General features: G+C 48.8%; 1 protein-coding gene across 1 annotated transcript in view; it reads left to right on the forward strand.

Annotated features, from left to right (window-relative positions):
• The window catches only part of RIMBP2 (RIMS binding protein 2), a 205,733-nt gene that overhangs the window by 44,312 nt on the left and 147,218 nt on the right, over positions 1-14,203 (forward strand). The window contains exon 2 of the mRNA XM_064578194.1: positions 954-1,088. The gene's annotated coding sequence lies outside the window, so the exon portion shown is untranslated. The remainder of the gene's footprint in view (positions 1-953; positions 1,089-14,203) is intronic.

The raw sequence follows: 14,203 nt of genomic DNA on the forward strand, positions 1-14,203 counted from the left end.
GTCCTGGAAAGACTCACTCTTATTTATGTTTGGGTCTAACAACTGCCAGGAACTTGGTAGGTACTCAGAAAATGCTTGCTATATTGCAATAAATTGAATTTTGCTCGTACAGACTGTTTTCCAGTTCCAAATTTCAGGTTGAAGCCCAAATTGCTTCAAAGTGTTCTTCCCCCACCCACGTAGTTACTCTGGACACTGGACACTTACAAATTTTTGGATAAAACTGAAGAAAATTCAACTTATCTTATTCTGTGATTCTACAAAGTTTAAAAACATTAAACAAAATAAGAGAGAAGTAAAAGAACTTCTGATATTTTGATTGTTTATGTCAATTGAAGATCTACTGAAACATAGAAATTTCTAGTTCTTAAATATTTGGTGGTAAGATGGGAATTCCCTGAGAGTTTGCTACAAGCAGCTCGTTGGTTTTTATCTTGCTTTTTATTCATTAATTTGACTTATGGTAACACTTCTTGTAATCCATGGAGCATCAGTCATATTTATCTAATTAAGGATATGTTTAGAGCATGCCTGGATGATTTGTGGTCTCCTTTGTGTCCCTTGTTGCCATCAGCAATGGCATGTCACACTTACACAAGGAGGGATAATTAGCCTTACCCACAATTTCTCTTTGCACATTTGGGAGCTTGGAATTTTACTCAAAGCATCATGAAAGCTTTGTGGTGTGTATATATTTTTGCCTTGTTCTACACCAGGAAATTTGGTTGAAGGGAAAGAAAAGTGTCAGGCTGGGAAGGCCATGTATTAAGTCTCAGCTCTGTCATTTACTTAGTCCTCTCAGTGCTATGAACTGGAACGTGATAGTGTGTTCCCTGACTTTCTCTGAATCTGAGGCATAGAGGAAGCTGAAAGAGGCAGAAAAGCCAACTTATAAGCCATTATTTTATGACAGAAGATCATACAATTTTTTTTTTTTTTTTTTTTTTTTACAGTTTAGAAATGACTCATCATACCTGAAGCCTGTGGGTTCAGAAGACGCATTTGATCAGACCCAACCTTTGGAAGACCCACTCGGCAATTTCCCACTTTGTGTCCTGAGACTAGGAACCCAGCGGTAGAACTCTTTGGTGAGTTGTCCTTTCTTCCTTCTGACGTTCTATCCTCCTGTGCCGGTTGGGGTTTGTATCCATTCCTTCTTTGTTTAATGGTCTCTTCTAAGACATGTTTATCAATGCCAGCTATGTGTCGGTTAGCTGGGGAGGGCTGAATGGTGAATAAAACAACTGTGTGTACTCTTGTGGAGACAGCCGTGTCCTGAGGGAATGGCAGTGCAAAGGTCCAGGGGCAAGAAAGAGCTGAATACATGAGAAGGGGTTGTCCGGATGCAGATGGGGGAGAGGTCATTCACAACCTTATAGGTTATGGATAAGGATTTTAAATCTTATGAGCAGTGCAGATTTTAGGTAAGAGAGTGACATGATCAAATTTGCCTTCTAAATTGATTGCACCAAATTCTGTGTGGGGATGTGGGCAGTATGGTAGCGAGGAGCACTCGGAGGCCCCCATGTAGCCTAGATGAGTGGTAGTGGTGCTTTGGACCACGGCATTAGTGGTGGAGGTAAGGGACAATGGAAAGCTTCTAGATGCATTGGGGCAGGAGGATCTGCCAGTCGTTGTGATGGGCTGGACAGGAAGAGGGGTCAGAAGGGATGACAAGCATGGCTTTCAGATCATGGGCAGAGACAACATAGTGAAGGGGGAAGCAGCATTTCCTCAGATGAGAAAGATTGGAAAAGAATCAGGTTTATGGGTAAGATTCGGATTCAGTTTTGCACTGAAGCTCAGTTTTGAGGTTGAGTTACACCTAAACACAGGGAAAATTAGCAGATGACCAAGGCCAGTGTTCAGGAGAGAAATCTGGGCTGGCTTGCTCATTCTTTTATTCACTATTTGGTTTGAGGGTTCTTGGGTGGAGGCATGCTCTAAACACAGAGCAGTGATCACATCATGTGATCATGAGATGACCTTAGGGGTAGGAATAGTAGCTGCTTCTTTCTGCAAAAACCTTTCATGTGGTAAGTGGCTGCCCAGGCAGTGGTTGCCATGGTTGTTAGTCAAGCATTTTGAGCATGAAGCAGAAGGTGAACAAGCTGAACCTTTAGTGCCTCTGCCTAGACTTGCTTTTGGGGTTGGTCCTGAAAAAATAATGGGTCCGAGTCTCATTTTCCAGTCAACAGGATGGTAGGGGTGGTGGTGATGGTGGACATGGTGAAGATAGGGGTGATGGTGGTGATGGTGGTGGTGATGGAGATGATGATGATGGTGATGATGGTGATGGTGGTGATGATGATGATGGTGATGGTGGTGGAAATCATAGTGATCATGGTTGGGTTGGTGATGATGGTGGTAGGAATGGACTCAGCCAGTATGTGTTCAGTAGACTTAAGTTCACACCCAATCCCCTGATTTCTATTTTATGTGTTCATTTTTCTGGCAGGAGGCAGAAAGAGTCTGTGTGTGAAACTCAGCTGTTTCAGATATAGGATATGTACTTGGTAACCATTTGTTCTCATTACTACAGAGCCAAAAACATTTCGTCATTCAGTTAGTAAATGCAGGGCTCTTGGAGATAGGAATATGCCTAGAAAATATTCCCAAACCTTTTCTCTTTCATCATTATCAATATAACAGTGTCTGTTTCTTCAGTGGATATAATTTATAATGAGAGATGTTTATCAGCATGCCCTCCACATACAAGTTGTGTCATTAGTAATACTTTCAAAGAGGATGTATCTGAGCTGAGTGATGTGGATTATTACTGGTGTATAATTCTTTCAAGTTCATTTATTCTACATGGCCTACAGTGCCCATAAATTACTCTTTTCTCTTAGGGCTAACAGGCAGGTTATTTCAAGAGCTTAATACTTTTTTGGATGTTTTTTATTTTGGTCGTTCAGGGGTTGAAAGCTACAGAGAGGAGTGATATGCATGTGTGTGAATCTTTCCTATATTTGGAATGGGCTGATCTTTTTTATTTTTTTCTGATAGATTGTTGGCTGCTCGGGATTGCAGATGCATCATTAAGTTATTGCATTTAAATTTAGCTCTTGTTCTCACTTTGGAAGGGAATGGAATGTTTGAATTATTTCACCATGAAGGGAGAGCAATTAGAAAATAGAGTCCTCATGACTTTTCGAAACAGGAGGTCTAGCCAGTGAGTCTCAGTGGGGGCAGCGTGTTTGACTCAGAGGAGGAGGTTCGCTGAGAGGTCCCTCGGTCTGAAGGTAGTTAAAATGACCTTAAACATGCCTTAACGATTGCCAGGGTTGAGACTCTCTGAGGGCAGCATTTTACCTATAAATCTGTGGTGATCTTTATTCTCAACACCACTATGTCCATCCCTCCAAACGGGGGTCAGTGCCCCTCGGTGTAAATAAATGATTAAAGTGTTTATTTATGCCCTGAATTGGGGAAGTTATGTCACCAACAATGCTTTTGCCGAAGCTTGGGTCTGTGACAGCATCTTGAAAATCATGTTCCTTTGTCAGATTTTAAGGGCAGTAGATACTCATTGGAGTCACGTGTCACAGAGGTGTGTCAAGGTGAGAAGCTCAAACCCATGCAGACCCGTGGGCAATCACTGTGCACGATTGGGTATTTGCTTCCCGAATTTTCAGACCTCCCCCCATCCCCCATGTCTACACACGTACACACACAGACACGATGTCGTGGTATGTGGACGCATCTGCACACACAGCGTGGGCGTCTATATGGTGTGTGTACACGCATTTATGTGTGTGTGTGACCAAGTGCATGCATACTCTCTGCCCTGAGACTCTTACAATGAATTTTTCATTGCTCAAGCAGTAAATTGATACATTTGATTTTTAAAACCCAAGTGTCTTTTGACTCTCTCCCTTTCACTGAGCTAACCACTGTCAACAATTATGAGCTTCAAAGAAAACCATATGGATTTTTCTGCAGATTAGTATTTTTCTTTTTTATTTAAGATTTTTTTTAAAGATTTATTTATTTATTTGACAGAGAGACACACAGCGAGAGAGGGAACACAAGCAGGAGGAGTGGGAGAGGGAGAAGCAGGCCTCCCGTTGAGCAGGGAGCCTGATGCGGGGCTCGATCCCAGGACCCTGGGATCATGACCTGAGCTGAAGGCAGACGCTTAATGACTGAGCCACCCAGGCACCCCTTTTTTAAAGATTTTATTTATTTTTGACAGAGAGAGAGAGACAGTGAGAAAGGGAACACAGCAGGGGGAGTGGGAGAGGGAGAAGCAGGCTTCCCGCCGAGCAGGGAGCCCAATGCGGGCTCGATCCCAGGACCCTGAGACCGTGACCCGAGCCGAAGGCAGACCCTTAATGACTGAGCCACCCAGGCACCCCAGATTAGTATTTTTCTGTTTTTAGAATATTTCTCAGAGATCTTTCCATATTAGTATATTATCAGCACACTACCTCATTCTTTAAAGATTTCTGCATATTATCCAATGGTATTCCTATACCATAATGTCTTGGCTTGGTCCTTCCAGAGCAAACCCGACATAGGGATTCAAGTCGAAGTGGCTTAGTTGCAAGGCGATGCCAGGAAACTTTGGGAGGGTGATGGGGAAGCCAGACAGCGAAGGTACGAAGTCAGTGCAAGGCATGCCATCCGGCTGTGTCCACTGTGGGCAGTGGGGCTCCTCTGTTTTGGGGGGACTCCTGGAGACAGGACACACCATGGACTCACCCCACTTGAGGGAGGCGGGTCTGGGGTGTTTAGCCGCCGCCCACACTCTGATGCTCTTGGCTGGGGCGGTCTTCCAGGTGCGTGCATGCTCTCAGGTCTTGCTTGCCGACAGGTGTTGGTGGTGAACAGTTTTACTGTGTGTGCAGTCGAACAGCAAGGGGCTCTGAGTGGTCTGCCCTGCTGCTGAGTGCCTTACAGTGCTAGCTAGCCTTTATTAACATGCATATGTTTAACTAACTACTTATGGCCAGCTAACCAGCCATGAACCTAACCACGTTTAACTATGACCAACATTGCTGCCGTGGCATCTTCATCCATGCTTACCTGTATACATATTACTCTAGAGCTTCTGCAAATGTGCATATATTTGTACATGCATGGAAATACATAGAAAAGTTAAAATTTAAAAAGCAGGAATATGTGTGTGTGTTTTCATTATCATCTGCTTTTTATTTTTTTATTTATTTTTTAAAGATTTATTTATTTATTTGAGAGAGAGAGAGGGCCAGCAGGTGGAACGGCATGGGGAGAGAGAATCTCCAGCAGACTCCCTGCTGTATGCAGAGCCCCACTCGGGGCTTGATCTCACGACCCCGAGATCACGACCTCAGCTCAAATCAAGTGTCAGTTGCTTCAGCGATGGCTCCATGGAGGTGCCCCACAATCTGCTTTTTAAATTCAGTCGTGCATCATGAATCCGCCCAGTTGTAGGGACTGCTCCATATTCGTGTGCGTGCGAGTGGTCTCACCTCCTGACTTTGCACATCGTAGGCGTTCAGTCAATATTTGTAGAGGCCAGGAGTCACTGGTGCGGGAAGGAAATGACCTACCCGTATCTTGGAAGTTTGGCCCAAACCATCTGTTCTTTCACTGCATCTCAGATAAGTTGTATTGCTCCTTCCTCCTGGGGTTGGCAGGCAAGAACTGTTTGCTCAGAGCTGGGAGCTCTTGGAACAGCCAGTGGGGTTGGAGGGTGTGGAGAATTGTGTCCGGATGGGCTCGGGACAGACTGCCGGGCCATGATTGTTGGGTCAGTGATGGCAATACCAAAATCCAGCGGTATTTCTAGAATGTTCTACAGGTTACAGAATAGACAAAAGCAGCCAACGAGACCCAGATACAGTCATATATTTACAGGGGCAAAAAATAGAATTACTTATTAGAAAAAATTGATCACATAACCAGCGGTTTCATGGTGGCGATTTAAAGTTTCTTTTTCAGTATCTTTCTGTCCATAAAACACATGTGCTTGTTCATGGAAAGAGAGTAAGTTAATAGTTGGGACACAGAAATGGCAAGACTCGTGATGTTTGGGGAAACCGAGGCGGCCACAGCCTTGTGAGCTGCGAGTGGCCCCCACGCCCAGGACCGTGGCTGAGTCAGCCCCCAGACATCACCACCCCCTCAGGTTCCAGGGCCTTGCCTACGGTCAGGGTTTCGGGACAGACTGTCTCAGCGTGATGTTGTTTGTGTGGAAATGTCTAGTTAAAATGTCTCTTAATGTCATTACTCTTCATGACTAAGGCAATTATGTATTTTAAATTCCATTTTCTTTCGTTCTTTCTTTTTTTAATAGACAACACAAAATGGAATGGGCTCTGTTGATATCGAAATCTTAGTGCCAATTACAGTCGAACGATCACCGGTGCTGCCCCAGGCCTGTCAGGGCGAGCAGGTGACGCTGGAGGGCCATCTGCACACGTGGCCCGTGTGGTAACGGCCCTTGGCTTTCCCGCAAGGGCAAGACAGAGCAAAAGGGAGTGCAGATGTGCTTGGCAGGGGCTTCGGGAGCTGCTGTGAAGCTCACACTTCCAGCTCTGGCATTTGGGTCTTGATAGTGCGGTTTCACTCTGGTCTCTTGGCAAACCCAGACCTTGCAATGAAGTTTACTTGGCTCCTTTTTTTTCCTACAGAGTAGGGAAAGGAGGCTGTGGATGTAGCTAAGAAAGGTCTTCAGGGCACTATGCTCTAAGCTATCGTATTTGTCAGGGAGAGTTAGTGGACTGGTACAATTGAAGAGAGAGTAGTGTTAACTTCAGGAATGGCTTGATCCAGGAGCTCAAACAATGTTTCGGGAATGTCAGTTTCCTCTGTGTTGGTTTCAGTTTTAATCAGAGCCCCTCAATCACGGATTTAGAGTTCACAGGCCGGGTGCTATCTCCCCACTGTCTTGACACATCTATAGTTAGGCTCAGAAAGGCAGGCAGAATTTTGTACCATCACGGCTTGGGCTCTCTGCTCTGTGGTCATGGAGGGCATCTACCTAAAGTCTATCACCTTAACACTCATCTTTCAGAAGGCCCATTTCCTGGAGCCCTGTGATCAAGCTCAAGAGTTTCCAGTAATTACCAGGGTAATCACTCCCTCTAGAAGAACGGCCATGCTCCCTCTTCACCGCCAGGTTACCTCTTCCTGCCGTGGAGGCATCTGTGCCGTTGCATGCCTCTCCAGCCAGCCGGCCAGTGTCCGGAGGTTCCCGTGTGCTCAGCAGGCTGTCTGGGGTGGTCACTCTGCGGTGGGTTGAACTGTTTCTTCACAAAGATGTTAGAGTCCTAACGCCCAAGACTTCAGACTTTTCAGAGGTAATCAAGTTAAAAGGAGATCATTTGTGTGGAACCTGATCCGGTGGGACTGGTATCCTTACAAAAGGAGAGATTTGGCCACACAGACAGATGTGCACAGGGAGAACGCCATGGGAACAGGAAGGCAGAGACTTCATGGTGATGCTTCCACAAGCCAAGGAATGGCCACGGACTGCTGGCCACCACTAGAGGCTGGGAGACAGGCCTGGACTGGATCCCAGACTTTGGGCCTCCAGAGCTGGGACACAATAGATTTCTGTTTGGGGAGCCCTGTTATAGCAGTCCTTGCACCCCAACGCAGGGTCTCTGGGTGCTAGCAGCATGATCTAATTCTAGCTCGAGAGGAGGCAATTTCTAGCGGGAACAACAGGAAGGTGAAGGCTCTAGGAATCTAGGGGGCAGGTGTCAAGGGATGGTCCCTCTGCGTGATCCTGCCAGGGGGAGTCTGTTGGTCTTTGGGTCCCTCTGCTCAAGACCTAAGTTCAAGGGGCTGATGTTCTGGTGGCCGGGCTGGGCTGGAGAAACAAGGGAGGGGCACCTCGCCTGCCATTCTCAGCAGACCCTTCAAAGCATGGCCGCAGTGCGTGGCCGGAAGGAAGGTGAGTGAGGCCCACGGTCCTCTACGCCCTGTTGTCGCAGGGACCGGGGAGCCTCCTGTTCTCCTGCAGTGAATCGCCGGGGTGGGGGGCAGATTCCAGAGAAATCCTGCCAGGCCATGTGTCGTCGTGAGCGGCCCGGTATACCTCCAAGAGCCCGGCGGCCATGAGAATTCTGTCCCATGTGGCCCTTTGTTTGCTCCCGGGAACAAAGGGCCAAGGACAGCGTGCCACCTGCAGGCCACCTCCTTAGTGACCCCGTCCGGTCGCTGTGTCTAGTCTTCAGGCGTTTTGGATCTGCTGCCCAGCCCGGGCTTGTCCCTCTCACCAATTAGTAACCAGGCAACTGGGCATTTCACTGCAGACGTTCTCAGCGGGGCCCAGCCAGCGGCCCAGGACAAACAGAGGGACGTTGGATTCCAAGAGGAGACCGATGAGGGAGCATTACCACAGGTGCGGCTTAATGTTTAACCCGTGGCCACGACTAGTCTGGTTCCCATGACGACATGGCTTTGGGAGATTAAGGATCCTTCCTAATCAGTCACTCTAGAAAGAGGTGCCTGTGCATTTCCTGCTTCCCATGAAAGCAGCCAGGACAATGGCTTTCTAAAATCTCTCCTTGATTTCGTCCCCCACTGGGTCGGTGTGGGTTAACTCCAGTAAAAGCCCCACTCTGCAAACCGGGGAGGTGTGGGTTTCTCAGGGCGTGGAGGGTGTGTTTCCCAAGGAGCTAAGGAACCAGCGGGGACGTGGTCAGTGAAGGGCATCATTATCTCAGTCCTACAAGAGACAGACGAACACAGGCCCCCGGTCATGAGCAGCAGCGACTGGTTTTGTGGGGCAGGTAGCTCATTCCATGGCGCTCTCTGCTACCCGAAACCACATCTGTCCATCTGTCTGCCTGTGGTCTGTGGGACCTGCGGGATGTACACCTCATGAGGCCAGGGGTTCTGCCTTGTTCCTCAGTATTTCCGGGGACTGGAATGTTTCCCTGACACATCATGAGCACAGAAGCTTGCTGAGTACTTGGATGATTGATTGGATGCAAGATAACCCATTGGAGGACATACTTCTTTTTCCAGTTTTGCCAATTTGCAGGTAGCTTCCTACAAGGTAATTTTTTTTTTTTTTAACATAGCAACTGCATCAGCAAGAAGCCTGTGGACTTGTGGCTTTTAGACAGACTCCTCTCTGATGAAAGTCTGGGGTGGAGGTTCAGACCCCCTGCCTCCCCGCCCCAGATGGGCTGTGTCGCCCTGACAGTGGGTGTGAGTGAAGAATCTCCTCTGCCTGTTTCATTCACAGCCTTCCACGTGCCTCATGTGACTGGGATTCTCACTTCAAGGTTATTTACATTATGAAGCTGTAAAAAATATTTCTCTCTCCACGCTCTTGAGGAAGGCTTTTTACCTGTGCTCCTCTGTGACATCCCATCACCTTCAGGATGTTTGTCCAGATGTGGCCGAGCAGTGTGTAAAGCTGCGAAGCCCCCCGGGGGTGGGCAGGGAGCTGGGGGCTGAAAGGGGTCGGCTCATGCCCCCTGGGATGAGGAACGGGAGCCCTGAACAAACCCCACACAAGGGTCGTCTAGGACAGAAAAGCTAAGCGTGGAGAGGAGCCGTCTGTGTGTCTTCACAGAGAGGAGAGGGCAGGTGGACCTTGAGTCCCTGGTCACTGTGCCCAGAAACCGTCCTGCTTCAGGGAGACCATCCCACCCTCATGAGATCTGTAACTTGGGAAACTGTGCCCATTTTAGAGTGCGTCTTGCTAAAAACAATAGAAAACCCATTCCAGTTGGCTTAAACAAGAAAGCATACTCTGGGGCGGGGGGGGGGGGCGCAAAGGGAGGGAAGTCCAGGTGTGGCGTGGGCCTCAGGTGAGCTCCGTTACATCACCGACCTATGCAGCTTGTATGTCTCTCTCCCTCCTGCCTCCGAAGCTGCTGCCTCTGTCCTGACATCTACGTTCCCAGGAATGGCAAGATGGTAGTGTGAGGGGTTGTCTTTTGTACACCCCGCCCCCAAATAAAGTTAGGTCCAAATCTTAACCCCCGGCACCCGTGAATATAACATTACTCAGAAATAGAGTCCTTGCCGACATAATGAAGATATAAGTTAAGATGAGGGTGGGTCCCAAATCCCATGGCTGGTGTCCTTATAAGAAGGTCATGTGAAGTCACAGAGACACAGTATCTTTCTCTGTTCAAACGGGTGAGTACAGATAAGATGAACTTTTGGGGTTCAAAGGATGGTTAGCCACAACCGGTTTGGTTTCCAAGGAAGGAACAGTCAACTCAGTCTGGCTTAAGCAAAACAGGGTGTTTATTGAAGGAAGGATTTCAGGCATGGTTGGATCCAGAGGCTGAAGTGACATCATCAGGGTTTATAGTCTTTTTCCATTTCCTGCCCCACCTTTCTTCTCTAGCAGCTTCCTCTCAGCAGGCTCTTTCCACGTGGTGGCCACCAGCAGCTCTAGGCTGACCTCTTCTCCTAGCAAACTTAAGTGGGAAGAAGAAACGAAGCTGCTTCTTACCGATGGTTCAACAGAAGTCCCAAGATTGTCTCTGAAGGGACAAGCTGGGCAATTAACCCGAGACATGGTCTGTTCCTTGAACAATGATTTGGCTGAGGACAGGTGGCACTTTGGCCAGGCTGGGGTCATGTGCCCACTGAGCAGCAATTTCCCAGAGGGAAATTGGGATATTAGAACCAGAATGATGGGGAATGCATGCAGAGCAAGCCAAGACAGATTCTTCATAGAGATAAAGACACTCTGGGTCGGGGCGACCAAGGAGGGCTTACTGGAGGAGGAGGACCAGAGGCCCTGGAGAAGAGGTTGAATTCGTAAAGGTGGAGGGAACAATTCAATTATCAGACTTTATCCAGCACTCCTGCTCTGTGTAGTGTGGAAGATTTAGGAATGACCAAGGCACGACTAGCTGCTGAATGAATCTGGTATCGCAAGATGGCCACATGGGTTCAGAAAAGTGGTAACCAGCCATGCAGCCAGCACAGGAAGAAGGTGGGAAGCCAGCATGATCGTTATGGACCTTTAGAGCAGGGGGCTGGAAACCTATGGGCTTGGAAGATAGATAATGAGCTCATTGTTTCACAGATATTTATCTGTGAGAATCACCACCTCCTTGACCTTTGCCCTCTTGGCAACTTCACTACCACTTTCGATACTATTCTATCTTCTTTACCATTAGGGTATTGTTTGAATCTATTTGAAAAAGAAACTGTATATCACCAGATTAAGTGGGACATCCGGCTAGAAATACAAGGTAAAAAAATCGTGATTAAAGTCAACATAAGGAAAGCAACACCAGTACTCAGATCCAGCTGGATTCTGGGGACCAGCCAGGCTTCCACCCAAATGTTACAGAGAGTCAAACGTTTTGGCACCAACAGAGCCCTCCTTGTTGAAGAAAATAAATAGGAGAGAGAATATTAAGTTGATGATGATCATATGATCTGTAAATCAATGATTATTGAAGTGTCTGCCAGGTGTGTACCTGAAAATACCGTGGGTGCCATGAAGGACCCATCCCGTGCCCACCATATGCCTTTCCTTCAGCGAAGATGGGATGGCTCTTGTCTCAGCTGGAGGTTCAGTAAAGTAGGCAGAGGGGGCTCTTGGCCATATCAAGCATTTAGGCTAAATGTGTACGCTCTGATGTTCACAGCAGGTGCCTTGAGTCCTCACAGGTTTACACACAGACCCAAGTCCTGAATTAATAGGAAGTATACAAATTCCGTTATTTCGGCAGAGTGGGCACAGTTCAGTTGTCTGGGCATCTTGGAGATGTTGCCCAGTGATTAGAAAAATATGTACTTATCAACTGATTTGCAGATCTCTGGGTCGTTTTAGAACTCTAAGAAGCTCATAGATCCCTAAAGCAATTTTGCAAATGAAGAATTAATGATGTTCTCGGGGCCCTGAGTTAGCAGTTTGTTTGCCCACTGCTGTATCGGTGATGGGGCTTGATCTATTGTCCACATAATCATTCACGCCTCTTTTGTAATCAGCACCCTGTCCTTCCCCTTAATTACATCTCCTGCTTCTTTAATCAGGTCAACACAAAAAGTCCTTCTCAGAGAAAATCGGGTTAAATGTTAGCCTGTTAATTACCCCTTAGAAAAGAACAGGTATATCGTAGGGGGATTCATCTCCCGCCGTGGGCTGGGCCCTGTGCCAGTGAGTAATGTGGAGACCAACTATTGTAGGGACATTAGGAGGTCCTTCCTGGCATTGGCCCCCTCTGTCTGCAGGGATGGAGACGTGGAGTAAGGGAGCATCGGACCGGAGAGGGAGAGTCTCCTCGATTCTGCCTCCACCAGGGGCATCTCACCCAAAGGGGGAGAGCCACACGGTGGCTCATGCCCACATTCTTCTGGGATGGATGAATGGGCCTCCAGGGAAGTGGTATCATAGGCAGGGGGTGCTGGAGGTCTACAAAGGGCCAGTCCAGGACTCCCTGTAGTTTCTTGATTCACGAGGCTTGCAGGAAGCGGACTCTACCCTGACTCTGGGGATGGAGCATGTGACCTGGGCCAGCTGTCAGTCCAATCAGAGTGGCTTTTGGGATTGTTGCCACTCTGCCATAGAGGTGTTCTCCACTCCTGCTGCGTGTGCGTAAGAAACCTGAAAATGCCTGGATCTATCAGCAGCTAGCCTGGAATCATGTGCACAGTGAGGTGTTGAAGCCAACTCTGAGGAAGGCAGCCCAGACCCATGGGAAGACACTGAGCATTGTTATCCGGCCACTTGATCTAGCTCTACCTGAAGCCCTTTTCATTGTTCTTAGCAACTTAAGCTGTCCTAACCAACACACACGACACTACCCGACCTCTCGCCCTTCACAGAATCTCCAGGTGCTCTTTCCTGCCAAGCCCAGTCTCCGCCTCTGAATCCTCAATGCTGTGCTCTAGCATTAAGTGAAGCTGATGCAGGATGAGACCCGTCACTTCTGCCCACAGATGGAACCGGCATGCCTTTAGACCAGAGCTCTTACTGAACTCCCAGCTCACCCCCCAGGGCAGTGTTTGCTAGGAAAACACAGTGTAGTCTGCTGAAGGGAGACATGCCGTCTGGACATGGGCAGACCTGGGTTCAAATCCTGGCTGCATCTCTTGCCAGCTATAGGACATGGGCTTATGCTTCGGTGTCCCCGAACCTCACGTCACTGCATGTTTAAGGACAGTTTCATGCTTCTCTCGGAGGAACTAAATGCAGCAGAGCCCGGAAAGGCCTTGGGGCCAGCCTTGGCCCCCAACTCTTCGAGGAACAGTGGGGTCCCAGCACCCCAGCTTCGGGCAGGCAGCTGACTCCAGGTCTGGGGGACCAGTGTCCATACGAGCTGGTGCTGCAGTCCTTCCCTACTGGACGTCAAGCTCTCTGTGGCTTCCACGCTGGGAAAAAAAGCTGCCCCTTCCTTGCTTCGCGTCTTCTGGTCCTGTTTCCTGCCCAGCTCTTTGCTTGCTGCTTCGTGGAGATGTGTAGAGAGAGCGACCTTGTCTTCCCCCGACGCAGGCCCTGCCCTGCATGAACCGGGCAGGGCGGTTCCTGGGCCTCTGCCTGTCTTGTTCGCTGCTGCCTGTGTGGCACATAGTAGGTGCTTCTGAGGCCTTGATCGACTGGTGAATGGATTTACTGTACTCGTTTCCTCGGATGTTAACAGCTGAGGTTTAATGGATTTAAGGAGAGCGCTCATCTTAGAAGGCTCGAGAACACAAGAGTGAGGCTCAGTAGATGCTGTTGTGGTGGTTATTCTGGTGATTCTGCCGTGAGCCCCACTGAGGATGGCAAGAGCCAGAGATGGGCCCCATTGTGCACATGATTCCTCCCTCCAGAGGGAGGGAGGGGGATGCAGGAGGGAGAAGGGGCAGCCAGCGAAGGAGACCGAGTATGTGCGTGCACACGTGTGTGCGTGTGTGTACATGTGTCTGGTCCTCTTCGGGCGGCTGGTATAGAACAGACCTCCCTGCACGGCTTCCCACCCATCCTGTGGGACACGTGCAGAGCACCTGGCCTCTGACAGGAGACATCCTCTGCTCACGTTTGTGAGTGAGGTTGGAGGGAGTGCTTCCCTCACCCGCCAGGCAGTAAGAGTCACGCCTATCGAAGGGGAGACAGCTGATGCCTTTGTCCAGAGCAGAAGGTCGGGGCAGCAGGGGGGCCGGGATGCTCCCCTGGGGGGCTTCCCCGCCTCGCTGGTCTGGACGGAGCCCCGGGGTCTTGTCGGCAGGTGGGCAGAGGTTTGAAACCTGTGCTCCTCACCGCGGGGAGAGGCCCGTTGCTGTCCACGAAAAATGTGCT

Source organism: Mirounga angustirostris, unplaced genomic scaffold (genome assembly GCF_029215605.1).
Source record: "Mirounga angustirostris isolate CCGP_5_RB_7025 unplaced genomic scaffold, mMirAng1.0.hap1 SCAF_14, whole genome shotgun sequence".
Classification (NCBI taxonomy): Eukaryota; Metazoa; Chordata; class Mammalia; order Carnivora; family Phocidae; genus Mirounga; species Mirounga angustirostris.